Genomic DNA, 14,785 nt, shown 5'->3' with positions numbered 1-14,785 from the left:
GAATTTTTGTTGGATATGCTAAAGAGTCATAATGGTTTTACAAAGAAAAGCTAATTGTCAGAATTTTGTTTTGTTTTACAGTCAGGGTTTTCTGTATAGCCCTGGCTGTCCTGGAACTCACCTTGTAGACCAGGCTGCCTTCAGACTTACAGAGATGTGCCTGCCCTCTGTCTCTTAATGCTAGGGTTTAAGTCCTGTGCCCAGCTTGATATTTTTATTTGTCATTCTCTCTCTCCCTCTCTCTCTTTTTTTTTTTTTTTTTTTTTTTTTTTTGCCCCTGTCAATGGATTTTATTTGGTCACAGGGTCACAGGCCAGGTATGGCCCCAGCCTTATTTGACCTTCTTCTTTGGGGCTCAGGTTGTTGGAGTGGCCGAACTTCTTGTAGCAGTTGACTACACTGTGTGCAGGCATGAGTAGCACTTGTGGCAGATCATCTTGTCACAATTGTAATTCTGGACAAGGTGACAAAGGGATGACTCGATGATGCCACTGTGCAGACACAGCACCAGGTGCAAGGTGGACTCTTTCTAGATGTTGTAGTTGGACAGGTTGTGGCCATCCTCCAAATGTTTGCCAGCAAATATCAGCTCTGCTGGTCGGTGGGATGCCTTCCCTGTCTTGGATCATTATTGATGGTGTCACTGGGCTCAATCTCAAGAGTAATGGTCTTGCCCATTAGGGTTTTCATGAAGATCTGCATGTTGGTATCTGCTACTTGGCCACCTTGTTGAAGAGAAAGAGTGGTTTGGGGTTTTTGGGATTTTTTGTTTGTTTGTTTTGTTTTTTCTTTTTTTCTTTCTTTTTTTTTTTTTTTTGGTTCTTTTTTTCGGAGCTGGGGACCGAACCCCGTGCCTTGTGCTTCCTAGGTAAGCGCTCTACCACTGAGCTAAATCCCCAGCCCCTTGTTTTTTCTTTTTAATACTTAGATCATTTTGTTGACTTCTCGGTGTTTGTTGAGGGCTGGTATAATTTGCATTTTAAATATATTTACCTGGATCTTCACTGCTTGCTCTCTCCTTTATCTTACCAGGCAGGTGTCCTTTTTTTTGGGACTGAATAGACTTTTATTTTTTAATGTTTTCTAGTCTGTGTTCTTTCACTGCCCTTTTATGAGTCAGTTTTTCACAGAGTTGGCTGTCACAGTGCAGGAAAGATTCGGCCAGAGCTTGAAACAAGGAGAAATGGGTGGCAGTTTTAGGACCTGTACTATCATATTTTGGAACACCAGGGGGATTATTAGAAGTAATATTATTATAAAGTAATGTTAATCTAATAGTTGGGTTATAATAATCCTTATTAACAATCTTTGGTTATTCTAAGTCAGTAATTTTCCTTATGAGATAATATTTACTTTCATCTCCATAAATATAATAGTCATGCGGCAGAACTAGTAACAGCTAATGATGAAAGAACAATTCCCTGTGTGTATAGACTTTGGTTTTTTTTTTTTTTTTGTTTTTTTTTTGTGAACTACTTTTTGAAATATGTTGAATTATAACAGCAGTATTGTTGGTATCAGGAATTGCCTTGAGCAGCGACACCATTTGGTAACTGTTGACATGGCAACAGCCCTACTTCCCAGTATTCCTTTGGTCCAAATCCCAACTCCTTGTGGGAATAGTTATGTCATATACCAAATGAAAGGCAGACTTCTTCTGCCCTCATGCTCTCTCTTCTCTTCATTCTTTTCTCTTCTTTCTCTTGCCCCTTTCCCTTGACTTGTTCTCCCATTAAATTTCACCAAGTGGAACTGTGTTAGTTTTGTGTGCTCTATTTGGATGGGTGTGGTGGGTATTTTATTACAACGAGATTTTAATAACAACAAGTATGATAATTTAAGAGCTTGGAAATCAGACTGACTGGAAATAAATTCCAATTTGGGCACGTACCAGGTGTTGAACTTATATTACTAATATACAAGTTGTGGGTGATAGTAATTTTTCCCTATAGTGTTGTGAGAATTAATCTAACTCCTTGTAAACTTCTTGTGTTTTATTACTTATCAACAACATTGGGTAGTAGTAGCCATTGTAATTGTTTCATTAAGTAAAATTTGTAGAGTTGTGCAGAATGGAGTTTATCAAAGCTAAATAGGGGAAACTACACATAACTAAATTGTATAATCAGATTTATCTTATAAAATTATAATCTTAAAGGAAGAAGGTTAGAATGTAGAATAGGAAATAATGCTATGCTATTGTTAGAAGTGATTGAACATTCTATCAGAAAACTGAAGAAATGGAAATTCATCGATTAAGGTGGAGTTCAGTCCATAATATATTCTATATTATGTTAACATTATTCTTAAATGTGATTTTTTAAAATTGACTAACTATGTTTTTAATGAGAAGAATTAGTTTGGGTTTGAATGCTCTTTTTTTCCATTTAGGCAATATGTCAGTATTGAGGGCACCCAGACATCAGAGCTCTGGAAGGCATGTTGATACTGTTTTCTTCTTTGTCTCCTGGGTGTAAGAAGTATAGCAGATCTTAAAGATCTGTATTCTTGTTTGTTTAAAAAAATTGACACATGAGAGAGAGAGAGAGAGAGTGAGTGTCTGTGTGTCTGTGTGTCTGTGTGTGTATCTGAAATGATAACAATATATTCTTTGGAAAGTATTTTGTTCTTTCTCAATTAAATTTATTCATTTGTTCAAATTGGCTACCCTTTATTATCACAGGTATAGGAAAATTAGAATAGTACTGCTTTAGTGTACGTTGAAATATACAGAGAAGAGTATCTTAAATTGAGGACTCCGTTATCTCACATAGATGAGAGTTTCTGGATATTTTCTATATCTTTTTATTGCACATTAAGGGGAATTTGCTGCTATACTGTGTCTTCAGACTTTCTCTTCTGTTCAAATAACTCCTCCCTTAATGTAGGTAAACATACTAACTTCTGGGTTTTGGATAATTCTGTATCATTGAGTTGAGTCAACTGGGCAGTCTGCTTTGCAAATGAAATTTCAGGTTTATGTGTGTACTACTTACTGGTATTAGAAGCATTTATTTAGCATTTTTCTTTAGTTCTTTCTGGACAAGATAGCTACATTTGCAGTTTCATTTGAAAGTCAGTTTTTCTCTTATGTGAAAATACTAGAAAATTCTAGATTACCAGCAAGACTTTATTTTGTTCTGGATAGTTTGGACTCAGCTCTGAAAGGGATTTTTTTGAATGTAAAGGAATTGATTTTAGGCTAGGGACACTTACCTTCTGGTCTATTGTTCTTTTGTCTGGCTTATGTAGTGAGGCAGGAGAGCTTGTGTGTTCTATGTTTCTTTGTTCTGAGCAACCTGCTCTCAAAATCTATTTATACCTACTTATACCAGAATTACAAAAGTCTGATTGTAGTTTTTTGTCTCATTTTCTTCTCCTACAATCTGAACCTGGTATCCGAGTTGCCTGTTTTTCATTGTAAGAAACCAAAGGCCACAGAAAACTGACTCTGCTGCTGTTAGATTGAGTCAGTTCATCAAAGCCATGTTTGGTGGAGCAAGCTTTTAATCCTAGCAGGTGAACTTCTATGAGTTCCCGGCCAGGCTGGTGTACATAGAACACCTTTTCATCCTGATACTAACACCCAGCTGGAGTGGCATTATTACCAGAATAAACTGAAAGGAAAAGCCGGTGCACATAAGTTCTTTAAAGCAATAGTCCTCCCATGAATGGTCTCTGAATGTTGGTGTTGGTGTTGGTGCATTAGAAGTAAAAGTAGAATTGGAATAATTAGCACTTTGAAGGCTTTAAGAATGCTAGTGACTGTAGAGAGAGTATCTTGTGTATTTGTATGGATATATCACCTTTCAGTTAAAAAAAATTATGGCCTATAGGAAAGGGTAGAATAGAAGGTGGGACATCCAGGAGGCAGAAAGAATTCTGGGATAGAGCCAGGTTGGAGAGATTTGCCCTGGAAAACGTGACCAGACAGACTCGTGGTTCCTGAGCACAGGTAATGAGCCACATGGCGGAATGTAGATTTGAGTAAGTGGGTTAGAATTTGTCAGAGAAGAGTCTAGCTCTATGGCCAAGGTATTTGTTAATATATTTTGAGTCTCTGTCTTATTTCTGGGAGCATGGGGCTTGGAGGAAGAACCGGGTCCAAACTTCTACAAGTGACAACATGAATCGAAACAAAATCGAAATCTGAGCAATGACCAGTGTATAGTTTTGGTTACTGGAACTGGAGGATGATGTTCACCTGGAACTCAATCCCAATTTAGGTTGGGAGTGAAAGCATGATTTTTTCATATTAACTAGATGAGCTATTAGCGATGTGGCTTATGTCACCATGCAGACACTAAAGTTTAGGTTCTTCAGTATTTTTTAGAACTTAAAAGCAGACACCATGGTACCTAATCTCGGCTTTCAGGAGATGACACCAAGAGAACAGAACTTTCAAGGGAAGGCTACAGAGCAGGGAACCCCAGCGCAAGGAAAGACACAAGCACTATGGTAACCAGAGTCTAAATGCCTCATTTGACTGAGCTGGTTTCTTAGAAAAAATATTTCCGTAACTCTGTTGGAAAATTAGTCTCTTTACAATCACAAGATCTTCATTTGTTTTACTACCCTGCATTACAGTTCCAAAGAAATTGGCAAGTCTTTCCCATTGGTTTCCTTGTAGAATAAATTATAAAACCACAAATATTAAAAAAAAAAATCATTGTTTTAGAAACACATTAACGAGAAGAAAGACATATAACAGAGTAGAAAGGATCTAGATTTTGGTTTTATCCCAGTTACTTCTGTTTCCTGTTTTGTCAGATTTAAAAAAAACAATGGTTATTTTAGAAACGACCCTGTTGAGGAAAAACAGAATCTGGCCATCTGGATTTCTTTTCTGGAATTAGTCTTTCTTGGTTGCCATCATCTGCTTACACGGTCCACCAGGAAGGGTGATTGTAGACACATATTTATAATTTATATGTGTATCAGTTTTTCAAGTTTTCTAGGGCTCTTATTAGCTGTTAAATGTTATCGGAAAATTTTGAGATTAGTGATTTGTGTCAGTAGATCTTGGGATAACTTCCTGAGCTATTTGAGTCTTTTTTTGATTGCTTGTGGTCAGTTTCTTCAGCATACTTGTGTACCATGTTGCTTTTCCTTTCTGAATTTCCTACTTCGTATTATTAAACAGATAGAAATTTAAGTTCTAGAAAGCAAGGGACGTGTAACTGAAGGAAGTACACAGTACGTGTCCCATGCTGAACACTAAGAAAATACTTAGTGAACATCTGTCAAAATGAGGGGAAAAAAAACTGTTGTGCATGTTTGTTGGTGTTTCTAAGTTCCTTTGTTGCTCAGTCTGGTGGGTAGACTCCAAGTCAGCTGCTTGTTTTAGTAGTCTGCATCTAGATTTTGACCTGGGTAGGTGCTTGTTCTTTGAAAATAGCAGGAAACTAATCTTCTTTTGTCTTGCTTTCCATCACTGGCTGGCCAAGCATGGTTTTGCAGCAGAATATTTTCTTTGCTTACTTAATTAGCTTCATCTTATTAGCCACTGGAGTTTTAAAATATTTAACATCCTTTTATAATTCATATCTTTTTCATTTCTTTTGGATGGGCCACCGGAAGTCAAATACTAGAGGAAATGTTTAAGTTCCACAAAATGAAATATTCCTTTCCTTTAAAAAAGTGGTCATAATACTTTGATACTATATTCTTGTTTTAACTTCATGACATTCATTTTTGTATCTTAAGGTCTTTGACCCATTTGGAGCCTGTAAAAGTATTTGATAGATATAAAATGACTAGATTGTCTTTTACTAAATTTACAGCCAAACCTGTGCCTAAAACTCCTTTTCCAATGCCTTTCTTCTACTTTTTTTCCAATACCACATTCTCCGTGAGTCATTATTAGACATCGCACAAAAATTAAATGTACAAAGAGTCATTTTAGAAATTAGTATCTTTGACTTCTACACATTAGCTCTATAAAAATCAGGTCTAATATTGACTTGTATTGTTAGATGAAGCATCTTTCGTGTTTTTTGGAAACTGATTTCTTGTTCCTTATACTAAGAAATTAGGTCAATGTAACCAGAGCATTTGATCCATCTGTGACTTCCTTTGTGTGCTGTTTCCTGAATCATCTCTTTGATGATTCCGTTTAGACCTATTTAATCTCTGCACATGTTTGGGGCCTTTTACAAACCCTTCCTGGATTCCCAGGATGTAGATGTTTTCTACCCTGTTAGCAACTTTACTTTTCATTCTACAAGAGCAACAATTTAAATTCTATTAGTCACATTCTGACTCTCAGTGATTACTCTTTCACAATTTTGTGTCTTGGTCTCTGATTTCTCCAACTATTCCTCCACATCCTTTCTCCATGTGCTTGTCTAGTTTGCCCTCCACTGAGGACCGTGTATCCTTGCATTTCCATGAATCTCAGATAGAGTAGCTCACTCTGCTTGTGGAGAGACCCATGCACTCTGCTGCACTGTGGAACAGGTCAGCTAGCCCAGTGAAGAGGAACACTATGGTGTTGCCTCTCAGGCCAGGGCAGTGGGGGTGCATGGCCAATACTCAGTGGTCAAACATGAACTTTGCATAATTTCCAAGTGAGACTCTTATTTTAAAAGTCCTTAAAATATAAAGGTAATGCAACTTCCTTTTAAAGCTTAATTCATGGTTGTAACTTTGGAATATAATATATCATGGCTGTTGTCTTTGTTTAGTGGCATTTTCTGTTGGATTGTTATTGATGACACTTAAATTCTTGCAGATTAAATAGTGGACTGTTGTGAAAACACTGGATAATCTGCTCAGTTTGTCTTGAGTTTGTAAGAATGTGACATGTACTTACATTTTACCAGAAGCCATAGCTATGGGTGCTAGGATCTGAAAATATCTGTATGGGCTGTGTATTAGGTAAAGATGTTGATGGTTATTGGTCAGATAAGGAAAAGTTATTGGTGGGGTTGTATTTAAATGCTCCCTACATACTGGCTCCCAAGATCTGGAAGCCCTGAGGAGCAGATCCTCAGGTACCCCAAGTGATGCTTTGTAAACTTTGCTTCTTAGTTTAACTCATCAAAAATGGATAGAGTCTGTGATTAGGGAATAGAAGAAGAAAGGTGGGACTTAAGGATGGAGTGGAGGGTCTCAAGAGAGAGGAGAATGGGGAACAAGAGAGGAGACCAAGGGAGGAGGAAACCACCATGTAAGGAGATGTACCCTGAGCATATGGCCTGGAAAAACAGCAAGTAACAAGGGACATTATGGCATGGAAATAGGTTAGTATAGCTCTAAACCTGCCCTATTAGGCTTATGACCTGTAAATAAAGTACCTGGATTGTGTGTCTTTTATTTGGACTAGTTAGAGTAAATTCCTTTTGTAATTGGTGCCCTTGAGTCTGAGATTAAGTCTCATGCTCTACTGAAATGAAGTTAGATATTATACTGTGTATTTCTGGTGGTGCAATAACTTTGCAGTTTTTCATAGAGTATTGAGGTGTTTCAATATGTGTGAAAAAGAGGCAGTGAGTAGTTTTTTTAACTATGTGCTACTGCAGTGTACACAGAATAGCTTTGTTTGGAATTAGCTAAAGTGATAGGTTTGGGTCTTGCTTTACTAACAGTGTTGTTTGTAGCAGAAAAGGTTCTATAACAGCACACATCATGCTTAACCTAATAATATTATCCAGAAACAATGACCAATTTCTTTAATATACTTACCCATTATTAATGGACTTCTTTATGGTTCAGGTGCCGGGCACATTTATACATCTGGGTGAGATTGCAAATTTGGTTTGGATATTACAAATGCTGATAAGGTGTTTTTCTATCGATACTGGAATAATGTTCTGTAAAGCAGTTACTACTGACAAAAATTGAGCTCAGGTTTTTTAGTTGAAGGTGCACTTGTTTCATGACAAATAGAAAATAATGCTGTTAGACTGTTTTTACCTGTGTGTAGAAAAACTTTAATGTTTAAGATAAAGTGTCATTATAGTATATAAAAGTATTTACATAATGTGCATATATTTGTGTGTGTGTGTTTGTGTGTGTGTGTGTGTGTGTGTGTGTGTGTGTGCGCGCGCACGCATTTATTGATGGATGTAGTGTATAGATGAGATCATCTAGTTACACTGACTTAGTATCTGGATATGGGAAACAGGGAACCAAACTTTCTAAAAATGATTAGTAAGTTTTTGTTTAATCAAATGGCTGGCAGAAACTTGAAATTTCTTTAACATATTAGTTTTAAGTTCTATAGAAAGTTCTTTTAGGAAAGAAAAAATAACCATTCCAAGAAAGTTCTTTTTGTTTTTCCAATTATAGTGAGCTGCATTGTTCTCCTAAGCAAGGAGGTGGACTTCATCCTTCTTACCACTTTCATCCTTGCCTACCCCAGGGACTGTGTTACAATGTAACAGGATGGTTTCCATTTATTAAAACATGATACCGTGAGTTCATTGTGACGTGCTTTAGTCTGAACAGTGCTGAAGAAAAAAAAAAACAATTTTATTAGTTTTTGTACTAAGTATAGAAATAATGGCCATTCATGCAGGTGTTTGGAACCTAAATATTTGCACCTGAAAATAATAGAAACCATATTTCCTTAATAAAATTTAAGGAAAATCTGTTTTAACATAATGATTAAATCTTATTTTATTGCAGACCTAATATCAGATTAATCAGTGAGTAAGAATCCCGATTCTACGCAAAGAAATTGATTCTGTTTTGCTCAAGAGATGAAATTGCTTCTTGTGGCCATGAAGGCAGGTATGGAGAAGCTAAGTGAGTTCTATTTCTTAATGGATAGTTGATTTGTTTTATATTTTTAGAAAGAGTAAGCCTCGCAAGTCAGTTCTATAATTTCCACATATGAAATATATATTACAAAGGAAATATTTTAGTCTGAGTCCTTCATCTATACTACCATGTAAAGAATTTTAAATAACATAATAGTCCCTAGTGATTCTCCAGTGAAAACCAAAATAATAATAATATTAATATTAATAATAATAGACATTGTCATTTTTATCTTCCATCTGGTATAAAATGGTAAGAAATTGAAAGCTACATTTCTCTTTTCCTTTTTCTTTTTTTATTTGAATGGCATTGGCAGGGCCTTATTTGTCAGTCTTTACAAATAAGAAAAACACACCTCACAACAGTTCATAACTGCAGTTCTGGGCAGTCCGTCTCTTCCATCAAGTCACATCCATCAAGAAATACACAGAAAATTAAGCTGAAACTCGATTTTCTTCTAAATTAAAAGTAAACGATTTTCTACCATTGCTGGTGATCAATGTTGGCATCTGTGTGGTGCGTAAAATGAGGCAGGCAGCCGTTGGGCATCAGTGCTTAAAGCTATTGATGGGGGTGGATCCAGACACCTATGGAGATGCTGCCACAGGCAGCCAGCGACTAGAGATGTTACTCAACAGACAGTTTTCTGAGGGAGCAAAGCTTAAGTTACTGGGGGGTTGGCACTCTCTATGACAAGCGAAAAACCTATGAACTCTTAACTCCTTGGCGTCAGTGAGAAAGACCAGGGAAGAGAGAAAATTCAAACACACACACACACACACACACACACACACACACACACAAAAACACACAAACACACACACACACACACACACACACACACACACAAACACACACACACACAGAGTTTATGTTAGAAGGAACAGTGTTCCAGCCCATCATACACAACAGATCCACATAGTTGATGGATGCCCTAACCCTTGTGCTTTATTCTTTGTTCTATCACTTATATATCCCAGCCAAATTTTTCAAGCATCATTAAATTGCAATGTAATTGTTTTAGTTTTCTTCTAAATAAAGACAGGAGTATTATTTCATTATTTATTCTTAAAAAGTATCCTTAAAAGACTCACAGATCTAACCACTTATATAAATATCAGTCATATCTACTTTAAATCCTCAGAATGAGTATCTACTCAAGAGCAATTTTTAATAAATCTCATCAGGAAGCTGAGGGCAAAAATGTGTATAAGAAATCAATTGTTAGTGCCAGAGATGTTGGCCAGTGAGTGAATTTTCCCATAATTCTTAGATTAGGAGGAACATGCTGGCACTGAACAGAGTAGAAATCCATAACAGCATAACAGCATCAAGTCCTCAGGACACATAGCTCTCGGGACACATAGTCCTTGGAGCTGTCACACTGAGTCGCACCCACACGACTGTGGTAATGGGGGGGGGGTGCATACTAGATCCTATCTCCATTTTAAACTTGATACTTAAATGGTTTATTTTATTTACATGAAAAATGCATGAAGCTTGGGATTTGCTTCTCAATAACTTGAGAGGTTTCTTAGTTGTTTGTAGTTCTCTGTGGTGATGTGAATGTTAGGAAAATCCCAGAAGCCACTGAGTACTAACAGAGTATTATTTATTCTTCTGCTCTTAGCAAGAGGGCAAGAAACACCTGTAGCTGTTTCTTAAGCAGGAATATGTTCAGTGAATTTCTTTAGTGTTTTACAGTTTTCATGGCACACATTCCTTTGTCATATTTAGTTCAAGTATTTTGTTGTTGTTTTGTTTTGTTTTAGTTTCTTGAGAATAGTATTGTCCCCTTGCTTTCTGTGTTTGTCTTTTGTATATAAAAAGGATACTGATTCCTGTGCTTTAACTTTGTGTTTTTCAACTTTTATCAATATTTATCAGCTCTAGGAGTTTTTTTTTTTAAGATTTAGTTTTTATGTATAGAATCTTAAAACCTGAAAGTAAACATATATTGATTTCTTCCCTTCTCATTTGTATTTGCTTCATTACCTTGACTTGTTTAATTGCTTGACCTAACACTATAAGAAGTTTGTTGAGAAGTGAGAAGAGTGAACATCCTTGTCTTGGTCCTGATTCCAACACAAATACTTTGACTTCTTCTCTCTTATGAATGACTTTTGCTGTATATTGCCTTTATCAAGTTGAGGTAAATCCCTTGTATCTCTATTCTCTGCAAGACTTTCATCTCAAATTGAGGCTGTATTTTATCAAAGGTCTTTTATGTTTGCAATAGGGTGGTACTTGTACTTATGTGGTAGATTATGTTAATTCTCATGTATTGACTCTTTCCTCCATCTCTGGGATGAAGTTGCCTTAAGCCTAATGGGAAATCTGTTTGTGTTAATGCATTTGGTTTACACGTATTTTATTAATGCCTTGTGCACGTATGGTCATCAGAGATGTTGGTGTATGACTTTCTTTTTTGGTTGTTTGGTTTCAGCATCAGGATTAGACTCCCAGTAAATGTTTTCTAACTGTTTTTGGAATATCTTACCTTTTAAGCTTTGAGAATGTGGTGGCCGCCATTTTCATTCTTTTCTTCCCCTACCTTTATATCGGCTCAAATAGGATTCAGGAAGTAATATTGACTTATTGTCAATACAGATTACAATACTGTGCACACTCAAAAGGTATACTTCTTGGTTCTGAACCATGAATGATCTTGGTTCCATTACTATAGGGCAGCTGATAGAAGCTGAGGTAAGGTTATTGGGCAGTATCACTAGAGAGGCTGTAATTGGCAATTGTGAATTAGTTTAAGGGGTATACTGCATAGCTAGCAGTCTTTAAAGTGACCAGGTTGGGTGCCATAAGGAGTTGGTACACCAAGGTCAGGGTCTGAATCAAAAAGCTAAATGACAAGTTAGTACCATTTGTGAGGGGGGGATGTCAAGGACGTAAGGACCCTGGAGGAGTGTTTGATTATTTCTCCTATTTTTCTGATATCTAGATTTTGAGAAATTGGACAAAATTTCTCTAGATGTGGATAGTACTCACTGAAGACCCTGCTTGGTTTTTACATTAGAGTTTACCAACAACTCCTGTTTTCTACCTGGGATTCCATGGGTCTGGTATATAGAAGAACAGGGTCTTGCATTGCTGACAGAAGTGATTGGTCCTTGATCCTAACATATGTATCTGGAACGACCAATGTGGGCAGCCCCCATATTTGTCTGGCCATTTTTTGCAATCATCTTTTGTCTGGTCAAAGAGGAAGCAGACAAAGAGAACATAATATGTAGAAGGAATGACAGATATAGGGATGACAGTAATTTGGATTGGCTCCCAGCATGGAGCAGTTTCCTGATCCTATTGGGAAAGTCTGTTTGTTATCAGTGGGGATTCCTTGAACCTCAAATCTCTAGATGTAAGTGATACTATGGATGGAAACGATCAGATGAGAAGCCCAGGTCTAATCCAGTGGAGTGGAGCACAGATGCTAGAGTGGAGTCTCATTCTTCTGGGATTGGGGACAAGGTGGGTGGTCTCAACATCTTGTGGAGCTTAAGAGAGCAGGGTCCATGAAGGGCCCTACCATTTAGGAGAGACAGCTAAGAGCTGCTGATCTGGAGGGGACAGAAGAACTTGGTCTCAAATGTTGATAGGTAGTGGACAGGAGACAGCGTGTGGCCTTAGTCAGTGTTGGTCAGTAGAGTTCCATAGGAGAGAAAGGGGGTGACAAAGTAATGGGGTAAGTCAATGGTCTAGGAGGGGAGCGCATTTACTTGAAAGACCAGGAATTAGTACTGACATCGATACATGAGTTTGAAAGGTGAGACAAAAAGAGGTCACTTGGGAAGAGCTTGTAGCCTAAAATGAGCCAGAGGTAGGAGTTTTGCCCAATCGAAGTTCCTGTGACAGTTTGACAAGAGTGGTTTTTAGGGAGCAGTTAGTTCTTTCTACCTTACCTGAAGATTGAGGGTGGTATGGAATATGAAAATGCCAGGTGATGTCTAGGGCCTTAGACAGAATTTCAGAAATTTGGGAAGTAAATTCGGGACCATTGTCTCACTGACGGTATGAAAATTGGGGATGATCTCTTGGAAGAGGAGCTCAGAAACTGTCTGAACCCTTTTGTTAGTTGTGTGATATGCCTCCACCCACCCCAAGAATGTGTCAATCAAAACTAGGAGGTACTTGGCACATTTGGCATGTGGGTAAAGACAAGTTGCCAGTCAGTTCCAGGAAGTGAACCTCTGCCTTGTTGGGTAGAAAAAGGGGTGCTACAATACCAGAGGTTGAAATCTGACACTTGACAGACTTTGGAAGAGGCAGTGATGGATTTTAAGAAACTTAAGTCCTTAGGAGTAGGCTTCAGGTGGGTTTTAACAAAATAAGACAATGCCTTGCTGTTAGGATGAAAGATGTGGCCAAAATAGGACAGAATTTGATGAGTGTTAGGAAGTGAGAGTGGGGATGTGGGTTGCAGTGTAAGAATGTCCTGGGGAGGGTGAGACATGTGTAGGCACCTACGGGCCGCAGCTCTGGCTGCCTCTTCAGCTCCCTTGTTTCCCTTGGAGACAAAAGAGTCATTCGTCAGGTGGGATCGGCAGTGGACAAACCCAATAGCTGTGTGGAGATGGGAGGCCTTTAGCATGGCCATAATTTGGTTTGCATTAGTTACTGATCCTCCTTTAGTCATAAGTACCCCATGCTCCTTCCAGTTAGTGGCATGGGTCAGGATGATATGGAAAGCATGTTTAGAATCTGTGTAGATGTTGAGGGTTTGTCCCTGTGCCAGTTGAAAGGCATGGGTAAGGACTACTACTTCAGCCTGTTGATTGGTGATATGAGCAGGAAGGGCCTGTGCCTCAGTGTCTGACACTATGGGGCAGCTGGCTCTTATGGCTCCTTCTTGTAGAAAGGAGCTTCCATCTGTATACCATGTATAGATGGTCTGAGGCAAATTGCCCTCCTGTATGTGTGAAGGGTGAGGTAATAATTCCTCTAAGGTTTTAGTGCAGGGGTGAGATAAGGAGTGGTTAGTATTTGGTGGAGAAAGAAGATTGGAAAGGCAGGTGTGATTGAAAGGTTAGTGTGGAGTCTTCTATTAGTGCTACCTGAAGAGAAAGAACCTTGGAGGGAGGTAGATTCTGTAAACCTTTGAAAGGTAGGAGCTGTGACATGTTATAAGAGGAGAAGACCATTATAGGCAACCCAAATGTTAGGTTTTCTTATTCTTCAATAAGGAGTTCAGCAGCTGCTAAGGTACAAACACAAGGTGCCATCCCTGCATGGTTAGATCTAGTTTTTTTTGACAGGTATGCTACAGGTACAAAGGAGGGTCCCAGTTGGTGACCTAAATTCCCAAATGTTGGTATCAGGAACTGCTTTTACCTCCAGCAATGTTGTCATCTGGTCACCTGAGCATCTGCTGTCAAGGCAACGGTCATCCATTTCCAGCATACATTTCATGTTACAGTCACACCACATTTCACATAAAAGGCAGATCCTTTCTGCCCTCTTCCATTCTCTCTCCTCTCTTCCCTTTTTCTCCTCTCTTTCTCTCCCACCCCTCTTCACCCCTTGGCCTTTGTCTCTACCATTCCAATAAACCTCTCCACGTAGAGCCCTTTGGCCTGGTGTGGTTTGTCCAGACGTGAGCCATAGAGCCTCTCTGTAAAAGACAATGTAAAAGGTGGTATGTGTATGGCTACTTAAAAAGACAACCAAAAGCCATCAGTGGCTGAACAAAGAGGAAAGTGAAAGGAAATGGATTCATTGGATTTCAATCAACCTGATAACATTTTACATTTTATGTCCAGGTTTGGTGCCATAGGAGAACAGCCTATAGTATAGTTGGTGACCTCCAAAGGAGCTGGGAGTTGGGTTGAATCTTGTGAAAAGATCAAATACAGAGAACTCATTCTGAACCGTACACAGATCCCATAGGATGCTTTATGCTAAGAAATATAATGTCAGTGCTGGAATATCGATATTGGTTAAAACTTAGACTTTAATACCAAAGTACTCATTTTGGTTCAAACTGAATTTGAACACCTGCAGCGTGAAA

General features: G+C 38.2%; 1 pseudogene; it reads right to left on the bottom strand.

Annotated features, from left to right (window-relative positions):
• LOC148006206 (polyubiquitin-C-like) overlaps nucleotides 1-14,785 on the bottom strand; it is a 1,402,189-nt pseudogene that overhangs the window by 407,158 nt on the left and 980,246 nt on the right.

The sequence above is a fragment of the Rattus norvegicus genome, chromosome 4, assembly GCF_021556685.1.
Source record: "Rattus norvegicus strain SHRSP/BbbUtx chromosome 4, alternate assembly SHRSP_T2T, whole genome shotgun sequence".
Lineage (NCBI taxonomy): Eukaryota > Metazoa > Chordata > Mammalia > Rodentia > Muridae > Rattus > Rattus norvegicus.
Note: the sequence above shows the minus strand (reverse complement) of the source record. Positions and strands in the feature narration are given on the sequence as shown.